Here is a 13,256-nt window from a genome sequence, read left to right as displayed (position 1 = left end):
TCTGGAAAAGCAAAACTTCTCCAACCATTCAGCACATGGAAGATGGTTATGAGGGGTTCTTGTTCCATCGCTACAATAGAAGGCAATGACTAGATTCATACTTCTTGAAGTGGAAATGCGCGTGGACTGGTCTTATTAGAGAATTAACTAAAAGAGCGATCAGCAGTATGGTCCCAGCCAAGGAGAACAAACAGGCAAAAGGAAGCATGAAGATGACAATAAAGGAACCAGGGAATGTTAGCTCCACCTCAATTGAGGGGGCCCCACCCACTTCATTTCCATATTTCCAAATGTTGATAAGCGCTTATCATAATGAGAAGTTAGGAAAAGAAGATGAGGAGGCAATTGTGAAGGTTTTGGGGGTTTTGAAGCATTGCCAAAGCTCTAGGAGTGTAGGAAGGTCAACCTGGCAGGGGCATGAATGGCTGCCACCAAGGTGCTAGGCAATTGTCACCAAATCTCATGGCCTCAGCAACAGTCCTCATCTCTCACAGAACGGTGCAAAGAGGCCAGGACAGAGGCAAGTCCTGGGCTGGAAGGTGGAAGCATAACAGAGGCATGGAGAGAAACCTCAGAGAAGTGAAGACAGTGTCCAAGATCAGCCCAAACCTGATTTCTGAGGTTGGCTTGAATCCCTTGGCTTGTAGCAGCATCAATGTATCTCTGCCTCTGTCTTGCCTTCTTCCTACTGTGTGTCTCACTGTCAAAATCTCCCTCTTCACATAAAGACACTAGGCAGGAGATTAGGGGTCCACCCTCATCCACTATGACCTTGTCTTAAAGGATTAACTACATCTGTAGCAGACCCTGTTCCTAAACATAGTCACATTCTGAGGTTCTAGGTAGACATCAATTTTGGCGGTGACACTATTCAACCCTGGAGGAGTGAGGACAGCAGTCACATCTACCTTACGCAGTTGCCTGAGCTTTAAATGAATTATTTTATGCATCACACTTAGAACAAGTCTCTACTTACAGAAAGTATGATCTAAGTGATAAGGAGGGTTTTTCTCTCCGGCTGCAGCCTGAAGTTGTCTTGTGGGACCTTCCCCATTCACCCACAGGCAGATATTCAGACATGGTAGCTCAGCCACGGACATTCCCAATTTCACTGTCTGTGAGCCTTTTTGGATGGCTTCTTGTGTCTGTCATGGCTCACACTTCCTCTCAGCAGCAAGCCAAGAGACGAGAATGGATTAGTGGTGACCACCAGGAAGTCTTCTCAGTCCTCTGGCTGTGTTCCTCCACCCCTCTCCCTATGGAAGAGTGTGGTGTAGTATCTCAGACCAACTTCCTTGCACATCTTGGCAGCAGCGGTGTGGATGCCAGGTGTTGCTGGTATCCACAATAAGACAAGGTCCCGCACCCCAGAGAAGTGAACTTCGATGCTTTCTTCACTCCTGCCACTGACATGCCCCAGAGCATGCTGGGAATCAGATTTAAAAATTCTCCTTTGACCTAACTGCTTCTAATTTAATTTTGGGCAAAAAAATACAGTGCACTAAATTTTCTTTTAACTATTTGAAAGGCTTACATTTATTATTTCATCTATGCTGGGAGCATGAACTCAGAGTCTAGGCACTGTCCCTTAGCTTTTTCACTCAGGGCTGATGCTCTACCACTTGAGCCACAACTTGGAAATGAGAGTCTCGTGGACTTTTCTGACTGGGCTACCTTCTAATTATGGTCCTCAGATCTGAGCCATCTGAGTAGCTGGAATAGATGTGAGCCACTATTACCTAGCTTGGATTTCTGAATTATGCCTAATTCCTTTTCTCTAATGCTCATTCTGACATAAAGTGGCGGTGTCTGGTGGCTCAGATTGATGGGGAGAGAAGGTAGAAAGGAGGAGCATCCTAGCTCTCCTTCAAGGTATCTGTGCAACTACATCAAGGCTATGTGTACTAAGAAATCTCTTGCCTAAACTAGTAAGATCCAATTGATTATAAACATAGAGAGCTTTACTAAAATAACTGGCCTCATGCCAATGTAGTCTCAGAACTCTTGGGACAGTTTTTGAAACAAAGGGAAAACCTGAACAAATAATTCTAACTGTGACCACCAGAGTCATAAAAAAGAGATCAAGGGTAGAGAAGCCCAATATTTTTGTCTTGACTTTTAGTTTGTGCTCTTGTTCCTAAGAGCAAAATAAACAGTGTGTGTGTGTGTGTGTGTGTGTGTGTGTGTGTGTGTGCATGTGTTTAAACACTGTAGCATTCTGTCACAATATTCACCCAGGTGAATATTGAAAAACCGCCAAATAATCTTAGAAAACAGCTCTGTGCTCCAATGCCTGGGCTCATTTCTCAGGTGTTGGTGGATGAGAAGAATTCTCTATATCTGTCTCTAACACTGTTTCACAGGGGAAAGGCCTGGGTGGAGGGGAGAGGAGAGAGTTCCTCCCAGTGCAAGAGGGGCTTGTGCCTGGGGGTCACTGCCATGTGACACGTTGCCCACGCGGCTGCACATTGACCTGACACACACAGTCTCTGTTCCCACAGGGCAGAGAGCGTCTGTTGGTGCCATTTTTTTGCAGACCGTGGCATCTATCACTTTGCAGGCGCCTTTTGGAAACCTTCCCGTGGCGGTTTCCTGCTTCACCCAATGTGAAGCAAGACCAAAGAGTAAAAGCCTGGCTCCTTCCACCAGAAGACCCAGAGATTTCCTTGTCAACTGCTACACTTGGGATGGTAAAGGAACTAACAGACCCTGGTTCAATTGGGCCTGCCCTGTTCTATGTTAGCACCCAAGCCAAACTGCTTTATTTCTCTGAAATACCTGTGTAAAGCGGGTCTGTGAATGTGCCAACTGCACGTGGCTGCTGGCTTGGAGGAGTGAGGAGCAGAGAGAGCACACACCGTGCTGGCTGGCACAGAGTGGACCTTAGCCTCCCCTCTCCCCTGACTTTGGGGCCACATGGAGAAGGGGAGGTTGAGTGCTTGCCTAAGAGGACTCTGACTTTCTAAGTAGAGAGAGGGAGCCTGACTTCTGGGTGTTCAGGCAGGAAAGAGAGCCTCACAGAAGCGAAGGGAGAGGAGGAGCTCAGGCACTCAGGCAGCCACACAGAAGGGCTTCTCAGCCAGTCCATCTGGCCTGCGGTACAGGAAGTTCCTCCCACTTGAAGGCATTGCTTCCTGGGTCCCAGGGATCACTGCTTCCCAGGGGTCCTAGTGGAGATAGGCTCTTGGGGCTTGCTTCTGCGTGCTGCCCTAGAATGAAGGTCTAGAGATGCTAGAGTGAGCTCTCACCCAGGAGCACAGGGACTCAAAAGGAAGAGAAGACTTGCCTTAGCCTCAGTACTGCTTGGCTTAGTGCCCCCTTCAAGGAGCACAGGCAGCCCTGCCATTTCCTCCTTATGGGACTTAGGGCCCAGGTCCAGGAGCATCTTGCTGCTTCAGCATCACTGAGTGCTTCTTCAAGGACACGACACCACACTATCTCCATAGGAATGCAGGTCTTTCCCCAAAAGGCCCGTGGAACAGAAGACAAGCGGAAGAGATGGATGTCCTTGCATATGTTATGCTTTCTTTTAGATACAATAGACGTAAGGAAAGACAGATTACTGGCTGGGAATCTGGAGGCAAGAGTTCCTGATTCTATGTCCCAGATCTGTGTGACCTTCACCAGCTGTCCAAATACAAAACACCTGGGCCCTGGACTTCCCATCTGTAAAATGAATGGGTTGTAGGAGACTCTTCTCAGGGTCCCATCGGCCTTCCATGGCCATTATTTTGATACCATGGGCCTGTCTCATGGAAATTTCAAAGTACGTGGAGAATCCTGGACACACTCAAAATCCAGACCTGTTCCTCCTCACCACCTGCATATAAAATTAAAGACACCACATACTAAAGGAAAGACAGAGATGCCAACAGTAGCCAGAGACTCTCACTATGTGAAACCCTAATGAAAGTATTCCACTGAAAAAATAATAAACAGATGAAAGATTTCATTGATAAAATAGGCATCTTCCCAACATTGAAGCTTTGTGCTGAGTTAGCCAGACCATCCAGTGCTGGGAGAATGTAAGAATCTGCCCTTGGAAGCGCACAAGGGCTTCAGCTAGAGCCCTGCTGTCTCTTCAGTCTGTTGCCCTGTCTTGTTCTCCCCAAACCTGGTGTGTGAACCTTAATGTCCTTAGGTCAGGTGGCCTCCTGGTGCATTAGATCAAGCTCTCAGGATTGGATGATGAGAAGAGTGTGTGGGAATTTACACTCCAATGCCGCCCCTTGCATGTACAACATTTATTCTGCTAGCTCTCTTATCCACGAAATGGTTGTCATAATGCTATCTTATTTTGCTTCCACAACTGAGATAAGGACAATACTTGCGTTCATCTTAGTAATCCTTCAACACTTTGGTCCCAGCAGAGGAAGACCAAGGCTTGGTCTTTAATTGCCAGCTTAACTGAGCAAAAAAATTTGTCTGCTGAATTGCACATTTAGTTTTCTTCTAACAGTCCTAGAGACTCTAACTGTGCTCCCCACCCTCTTCACCCACTGTCTTCTATCTAAACTGCCTCTCTCTCTCCTTCTCTCTCCCTCCCTTCCTCCCTGCCTCCCTCACTCCCCCTCTCTTCTTTCCTTCCTTCCTTCCTTCCTTCCTTCCTTCCTTCCTTGCTTCCTTCCTTCCCTCCTTCCCTCCCTCCCTCCTTCCTTCCTTCCCTCCTTCCTTCCTTCCTTCCTTCCTTCCTTCCTTCCTTTTCTTCTTTCTTTCTTTCTTTCTTTCTTTCTTTCTTTCTTTCTTTCTTTCTTTCTTTCTTTCTTTCTGTCTTTCTTTCTTTCTGTCTTTCTGTCTTTCTTTCCTTCTGTCAAGACAGAAATCTGGCCTGAGATTTGCAATCCTTTTGGATTGAAAGACTCAACATTGTCAACATGACAAGCTTTCCCATTAATCCATGATTAAATGCCAACCAGTCAAAATTCTGTAAAAACTACAAATTGTAATGCCAATTATAAAATTTATAGCAAATTTCAGAAAATTGAAAACCTTAAAATAAATTTGAGAAGGAAGAATAAAATTAAACTGTGTAAAACCCTTTTATGGCATTTGGAGGTCTTACTATAAGGGGTTCAAACTGGTGTTTATTTTAAGACTTACTATAAAGAAAAAAAAGAAATGAAGATAGTATAGACTGGTATCAAGATATACAGCAATACAATACAATAAAGGATACAGAAATAGAATCACTCTAATAGTCACTGATTTTGACAAAGCCTCACAAGTAATTTATGTAAAATGCAAAATATGTTCAACAAAGTTACTTGAACATCTAGATCAAATGAAAAAATAAACCTCAATCCTACCTCACACCATACGCAGAATTAATTTGAATAAATTTTTGCCTAAATATAGAAATCAAAAAGACATACAACTAGAAGGAAACAAAGCTTTGCTAACTTGGGATAGAACTCAGAAAGTATTAATCATAAATATTTGTGAGGTGGACTCCATTAATATTTAAACATTTTGCTCAAAAGATACCATTAAGAATTCCTTGCATAAGCTGGGCGCCTGTGGCTCACGCCTGTAATCCTAGCTACTCAGGAGGCTGAGATCTGAGGATCGCGGTTCAAAGCCAGCCCGGGCAGGAAACTCCATGAGACTCTTATCTCCAATAAACCACTAGAAAACCGGAAGTGGCGCTGTGGTTCAAGCGGTAGAGCATTTGCCTTGAGCTGAAGAGTGCAGGGACAGCACCCAAACCCAGAGTTCAAGCCCCACGACTGACAAAAAAAAATTCATTGCAGGGCTGGGAAGGTGGCTCAGTGGCTCAGGCCTTGCATGCCTGAGGCCCTGGGTTCGATTCCTCAGCACCACATAGGCAAAAAGAAAAAAAGCCAGAAGTGGTGATGGCTCAAGTGGTAGAGTGCTAGCTAGTCTTGAACTGAAGAGTTCAGAGACAGTGCCCAGGCCCAGAATTCAGGCCCCACGATGGACCCCCCAAAAAATTCATTGCATATACCACAAAATAAAGAAAAGTAAGGGTAGGGGTGAGTGGAAGAAGTTGAGAATATTGAAGGGGTCACACTGATTGACATGCACTGTATTCATAAATCGCTTTGTTATAGGGCAACTTGTCTGTACAACTAGTTAAAAATAATAATTTTTAAAAGATACTATTAAGAAAAGGAACAGACAAGCCACAGATTAGAACAGTAGTTGGAATATGTAGATTTTATTAACTGTCTTGTATCCAAAATAAATAATAAAACTCCTACAGCTCAATAAGAAAAAGACAGCCTTTTAAAATGCTATGCATGGTAAAATTATAAGATGCTTTGAAAAACTGTCTTTTCCTTGTAAAGTTAAATATATACATAGGTATTTACAGAAGACAACTAAAACATATGTATATTTAAAAACTAGTACAAGAATACCTATAACAGCTTTGTTCCAAATATTACCAAATTGGATCTAGCACAGATGCCTATCAACAAAAGAATGGTTTTTTTTTAATGGTGTGTATTCATATGGTAGATTTCTACCAAACAGCAAAAAGAAATCAACTTCTGAAATACATAGCAGCATGGATAAACCTAAAATATATTATGCTAAGTGAAAGAAGCTTGATATGACAATGCATATGACATATAGCTCGAGTCAAATGGAACTCTAGAAGTTGCAGAATTAACCTACAATGGTGAGAAAACTGAACAGTAGGAAAGTGGGAAAGAGGGATGGGCATGGATTGACTGGAAAGGGGCACGAGAAGACTTATTTACGATAGGAGCTCTGTGTTGCGATTATGTGAACGTGTTTACCAAAACTCCTCGGATGATATACTTATGATTTTCACTTTTCATTATGTAAATTAATACTTGGTAAGAGAAAAATAAATCTGCATGGGAGGGGAGAATGCTTCTATTATCAGAGCCACAGCACACAAAACAATGACTTGGCAATCTGCTGGCTTTGGACTTTCTTACTAGTGAGGTAGGAAAGCTGCCAGGAGCAGAGGAGAAGGCCTACTAGAGAGCTATCTGGAGGGGACAGTGAGTCATCGATGCTGACCAGAGGAGCTTGAGCATACATCCAGGCGGAGTCAGAGCTATGGATAAGCTCCGTATTGCTTTATTTTTTTCTCCTGTTTTCGTTTTTGTTTTTGGGATGGGGTCTCATCTATAGCTCAGGCTGTCCTCAAACACAACCTTTCTGCATTAGCTTCCTGAAAACTGGGGGTACAGATATACGTTAACATGCCCAACTACACTCTTCCTTCTATAGCAACCAACCCCTCCCCTACCTCTCAGTCACAGGCAAATAGGTTTATTTTTGAAGTGCCTTTCAGTATTGACATAACATATACTTTTTCTGTTTTCTAAATCTTGCAAACCCCCTCCACAAGAGGTGACACATTTACAAAAAGACAATCACCTCAGCCTCAGTGCCCCTCTGTTCCCCAATCTATTTCCACAAGAAAACAGCATTTTCATGTTATTAGCTAGCTTGACCTTTCTTTCCCCCTTCTCTTCTACACACACACACACACACTGCCTCTGCTCCCAGCATACTTGCAGGCAGGTTCTCTCCCCGAATGCATATGTTGAGCAGGGATTAAAATGTACAGGCCCCTTAGGTGTTAGGAGGGCTGAGAACTGAGGTCGATTGTTCCATCAGCGCGAGTGAATGCTGCCACACACATCTACCCACACAGACCTCAAAAGCTTAAAGCCGTGCATGGGCTCCAGCTGCTACTGCAGCAGACAGGACTTCATTCCAACTATATGCAGAAAGAAAGTTCCAGTACGCCTCTCTCTGTCCCCTTTCCCTAATCCCTTATCAAAATCCCTGTGTGGCATCTAAATTCACATGTGAGATTGCCCCGTTTGCACACTTCACTGCACAGATGAGGAATCTGAGTGGTGAGAAGGGAGAAAAGTGCTGAAAGTTAGGGTCAAAGCTGCTAGACCAGAATCCCGAACTCCTGGCTTCCAGTCTAGAAATCCGTCAGCAACACAATGTTACCAGCCCCAGGTCTCATGCCTTTAGAAAGTACTAGAAAGTTGCACTTGGGCTAGGGACTTCTCCAATGACCTTCTGAGGACATTGTGCCTTTTTTTGGGGGGGTGGGGCAAAATAGGGTGACTTCAGAATCATTAGTAAAGGGGAAGCTCACTAAAAGCATACCTGTAGAAGCTGAGGTTTTTGAAACAGTCCCCCACCACTCCCCAGAGTCCAGTGGAATCAGATCAAGACAGGCCTACTAGGAACAGCCTGCCCTATTGCTCTTGAACATGCAGATTTAGGTGCTGCAAGATGGACAGGGAAAGTGGAAGGAATTGCTTGAAATATTGCATCTCTCTTTTTCCCCCACAGGAAGAAAGAGCATCATGACTGAAAGCATGTGCTTTTGGAATTCAGCAGACCTCTCACAGGTATGTGCCCTAGGCCATGGTTCCTGAGCCTGCTAAACAGGGAGAAAAAGTTATCTTTGAGCTGACTCAGCTCATGGTTTCTGAGGCTGGTCCCCACTGACGACTCAATCTGAGAACTCAGCAGGCACAGCACCCAGAGAGCAGCCCCGCAGTTGCTTCTGCAGCCTGGGTTCCTTGAAGTGATCAGAGAGCAGAGTACTGAGAGGCAGGAGCTGTCCAGCCAGGTGGTGCTGAAATGGCACACTAGCAGAGGTTTCCAAGCACTCGTAGGTGAGAGGACAAGGACCAGGAGGAAATGCCTTCTTCTGAAGGTTCCAGTCCTGGAGATACAAGACAAGCTCTGCTGCCCCACATCACCTCAGAGACAGAAGATGCCAGACATCTCTAGAAGTTCATGCAAACCACGAGAAGCTGCTGCTTCTGGATGGGTCTGCCCTACTGAGTGTAACAGTCAGGAAGATCAATCAGTCACTTCTCTGTTTCTGAAGCCAGTTTGAGTTGAAGAAGGTGCTCGGCCACAGGCAGATTCAGTGGAGTTCAAAGAGAAGGTACGAAGCTCACTGGCTGGCTCTGTAGAAACGTGAATTCAATGGGAGAAACAGCTCTGAATCTCTACCCGGTAGACTCCATCAACTCTTTTTCTCTAATCATCTGTGGGAGTAGTTGTGATATATGAGGGCCTTGCCTGTAGGAAGACATGCTTTCCTATGTGAGTTCTTCCTCAAGTTAGTTGAGGGGTCTTGAGTAAAACACCTTGCTCAAGTCTCACATGCAAGGAAGGAATCTATGTGCTTAGCAGAAGGTCCAACCCAGAGTGACCCCTCAGACACTGAATTCCTATACCCCACAGATCCATCCAGTACACCTCTATATGGGAAGAGAGATGGAAGAGGGAAGGTTGGGGGTGTAGATTGGACATTAGCAAGGAAAGATGAGGGGACCAAATCTGTTACCAGAATAGAATTAGAATAACTACACATAAACCCACATTATTTCTGTATTCAAGGAAGACTGCTCAGTCTCTGTGAACCTCTGGGTTGTCATCTGTATGATGGGATAAGCACAGACTCTCTTGTACAATGTTAAGTGAAGATTAAATGAGATAAGGCAAATAGATTGTCTGAATCACAGCAAGCCTTGGGTAATGCTACCCTGTGATCTGAATTCCACCAGGCAGTAGAACCTCAGTTTTTCCCAGGAGATTGTCCTATGAGATTGTCAGGAAGAGGGCGTCCTCATTCCTCTGGGTGGGCCATTACCTTCAATATTGAGCTATGGGCTCGGGCATAGCCACAGTGACTTGGGAGTGGCAAAAGGCTTTGTCTGTTTCTGATAATGGGTGAGTGAGCTAGAGGTTCTTTAGCCTAGTGGGGGAATTGTTCAATTGATTCTGACTACCTAGTATGCAAGAGGGCCAGGGAGTACACAAACTGTCTGCCTAGGGTGAAATCACTGGTTGGCAGGGGTAGTAGAGACAGCGCTAGATAGCAAGTCAGGTCTGGCAAGCCTTTCAAGTCCTGGTATGGGTCTTCCAGTCAATCTCCTTATGCAAAGAATGAAAGAAAGAGACCTGCCCAGCCAGAGTCTCTGTGCAATGGAAGCATCTGTAGTTTGCTTTTAGAAATCAGGTTCAATAGGAATCACACAAAGTAGGAGGCATGTAAATGCCCTGGGCTGGCATCCAGGATCTGCAGCCCCCTATCTTCCTGCCCTCCTGTTTCAGGGCCACATTTCTGTGGGTTTGTCAGACTCTAGCTCAGGCATTTCCTTATCATAGAAGCTTTGAATCTTGGTCCCCTCCTCTCAACTTGTACACATCAAGATTCTCTGATTTCCCAGAAATGTGTGTTCTCTATAGAGCCCCCAACACTACTGCACTACTCTTTGGGGGTATTATGATCAGTCTGATTTCTGATTTGTTCTTATCAGTGTGTGTGTGTGCACACTTGCATACCTTCACACGCATGCATGCAGTTAAGCCCCATGACGGTAGCACAGTGGAAAGAATGTAGGGTTTTGCAATGAATTCACTTCATCCTGCTGAATGCCCACGTGAAGTGACCTTGAACAAACTATTGACCTTTCCTGTCTCCGCTCCTTCCCTTGTCAAGATGAACTCAAAATATCCACGCAGGAAAGTTGCTGAAAGGACTGGCAAGACATGTACATCCGGCTACCTCTCCTTAGTCCTATTGTCAAATCTCCCTCGGGGCCCGGTTACAGCATTTAATGACTCATGGTAACGCTGTCATCAACATTCCATCACTGCTGACTTCTCTCTGGCTTGAAGGATCTGCAGTGCAGAGCTGGCCACAGTGTAACTCCCTGGCAAGCACTCTCTAGTTCTTGCTGCTCCTGGTCAGGTGGGCTGGATTCTTAAGTCCTCTCTGGAAACCTGTGCTCAGGCCTGGGAGGAGCCATGCATCTCCATTCCTCAGTGACAGTGATATGAGAGGGGGTAGAGGGAGAGAGAAGAGTATGTTTACTGGTATTTTGCTACTAGACCTAGTTATGTGGTTCCCAACATCCCATGTTGGAACATTGAGGTTCTTTTCAGTTAGAGACCAAGAATGCCCTGTGACAAGGTGGGAAAAGCCAATCTGTGGAGCTAGGAACACAGACTCCATCTCTTATCAACTGTCACTGAACCATTTTATGCCATGGGTCTTCATTTCTAAAGTAGGGGCAGTGATTTGCTCTTCTCCCTGTTTTTTTTTTTTTTCCGTAGGATTGAATAAGGTATGTCGATGTTGGATAAATGATCATGTTCAGTGAACTCCAATGTGTTGTGGGAACTTTGGGAACCATTTAACACTCTGTTCTTACTACACACTCTGGAGGCCCATCAGTGGAGGCCTCCCGGCCAGAACATCAGGCCCCTGTTGGAGCCTGTTCCCAGAGGACCCTCAGGCTCTGGTTGTCTTATCTGTTCTCTTCTCCTCTTGATCATTTGTGGAGCTTGTGAAAAATGTAAAATTCCAGATGTTCTGTCTGGGATACCCTGGCTGGGGGGTAGGGTAGAGGGAAGAATCTAAACTTCTCATCAGCATCTAAAGTGTATCAAACCCATATATAAGTGTATTAAACCCATATATAAACTATGGGTTTAATGGTGTCCATCAAAACAGGGCTTGAGTACCTGTCTTATTCCAGGCTCACTGCATGAGTATCTCTGGTGTATGGTGAGTGTGGTGGTCTGTGAAAGGAGGTTGTTTAGTGTGAGGAGGTAGGCTAGCAGTTCCCTTTAGAGAAAGCACCCCTCCTTGGTTTATTTTGTCCAGTGGGCTAAGCCCTGGCTAGATATACATTGGCCATACCTAATACTCTAGAATAGGGCTGTCTGTGCTCAGGACAAAAGCCCGAGGTTGCTTAGAGAGGATACCTGGTCACTACAAGAAGTGGCAACTCCTGGAACCGGAGGGAACCATGGAGACTCATTGCTGCTGCCCCACTGCCCACCCCCGGCTTCCCCCAGAGTCTGGATTAAGGATAGGAGGGCCACTGTCCTCATCTACTTTCTTGATCTGAGCAAGTTGAGACCACATGTTCAGAACCTGGCCCCAGTCACCCTCTTCTTCATTTCCTGAAGTGTCCAGGCACATTTATGCCAGCCAAGTCCCCCCGTAAACTCGAATTTCTGTCTCACCAGCCCCAGAGCAAACGGGTGTGAGTGCTCCAGGGCCGACAGGAGGCAGTGACCAAAAGTTGACTCAGCAGAGGTTGAGTGTCAGCCACGCCGGGGCTGCTGCAGAGGCTGGCTGCAGACAAGCTGGCCAACCCAGCAGGGGCACTCAGGGTCAGGTACAGAGCCATCTTGGCCGAGGGCATGCCTATGGGTGTCCCTGCGAGGCTCAGCGGGTGTGGGATGTTGCTTCAACTCTGGCTCCACAGAGGGACCGTAGATTGAGGGCCCAGCAGTGCAGCAGCTGCCCTGAGGACAGACAAAGGGTGGGGGTTGGGAGACATCTGAGCTCTGGCCATGCCCGGTCAGAGATATAGGCTCCTTCTGGGTTCAAGGGAAAGCCTAGCAGAGGTCCCCAGCTCAACCCACAGCAGAGTATCAGCACCCTGGGAAGCCACGTGGGACCCGTGGGCCAGGACCTGTCAAGGTCTGACCAGGCTGGTGATCAGGCTGGGGCAGGTGGCACAGAGGCATGAAAGTGCCAGGCATTTCCCCCCTTTCTCCAGGCTTCCTTGACTCAGCCTGTCTTTGGCAAACAGGGAAGGATGGGAGGAAGGATGGGAGGGGAAGGGGGAGGAGGGGAGCCACAGGGAGCCAATCACCCTGCATGCAAGCCTTTCTTCTGAGTGTGTCAGTGCATGAGAGCCAGCCAGTGTGTGAATCTGTGCATCGGCAGGGATTTCCATGACACAGAAGCAGCCAGATTAGAGAGAGGGTGGGGGGAAGAGAAAAGAACAAGAGAGGAGGACAAAATTGGAGGTAGGAGAGAAAGATGGTGAGGGAAGAGAGAGGAGAGAGAGGGAGAGAGAGAGAATAGGAAAGAACAAGAGAGGAGGAGAAAATTGGAGGGGGAGGGGGGAAGCTGAAAGGAGAGAGCAAAGGAGAACGAGCAGAGAGAGAGAGGGAGAGAGAGAGAGAGGCAGAGAGAGCAGGAGGGTGGGCAGAGCCGAGAGAGGGCTCGGAGGGGCTGGGTAAGGGCGGGAGCAAGAAGAGGCAGAGCCCAGGACGCAGGCACCTGCAATCCAGGATCCCTGGGCACGAAAGGCTCCGAGTTCAGCGCGTACCCAGGCGCTTGGCTGAGAGGTGGTGCGGGGAGCAGGAGCGGGGGGCGGAGGTCCGTGGATCGGCTGCGCGCCCAGGTGCTCGCCCGGGCGGTGGCGGGGGTCCGGGGACCCGGGAGGCGGCTGCGCGCCCAG

This window comes from Dipodomys ordii, unplaced genomic scaffold (genome assembly GCF_000151885.1).
Source record: "Dipodomys ordii isolate 6190 unplaced genomic scaffold, Dord_2.0 Scaffold58, whole genome shotgun sequence".
Classification (NCBI taxonomy): Eukaryota; Metazoa; Chordata; class Mammalia; order Rodentia; family Heteromyidae; genus Dipodomys; species Dipodomys ordii.
The sequence above is the reverse complement of the archived record's forward strand: the minus strand, read 5'-3'. Positions refer to the sequence as shown.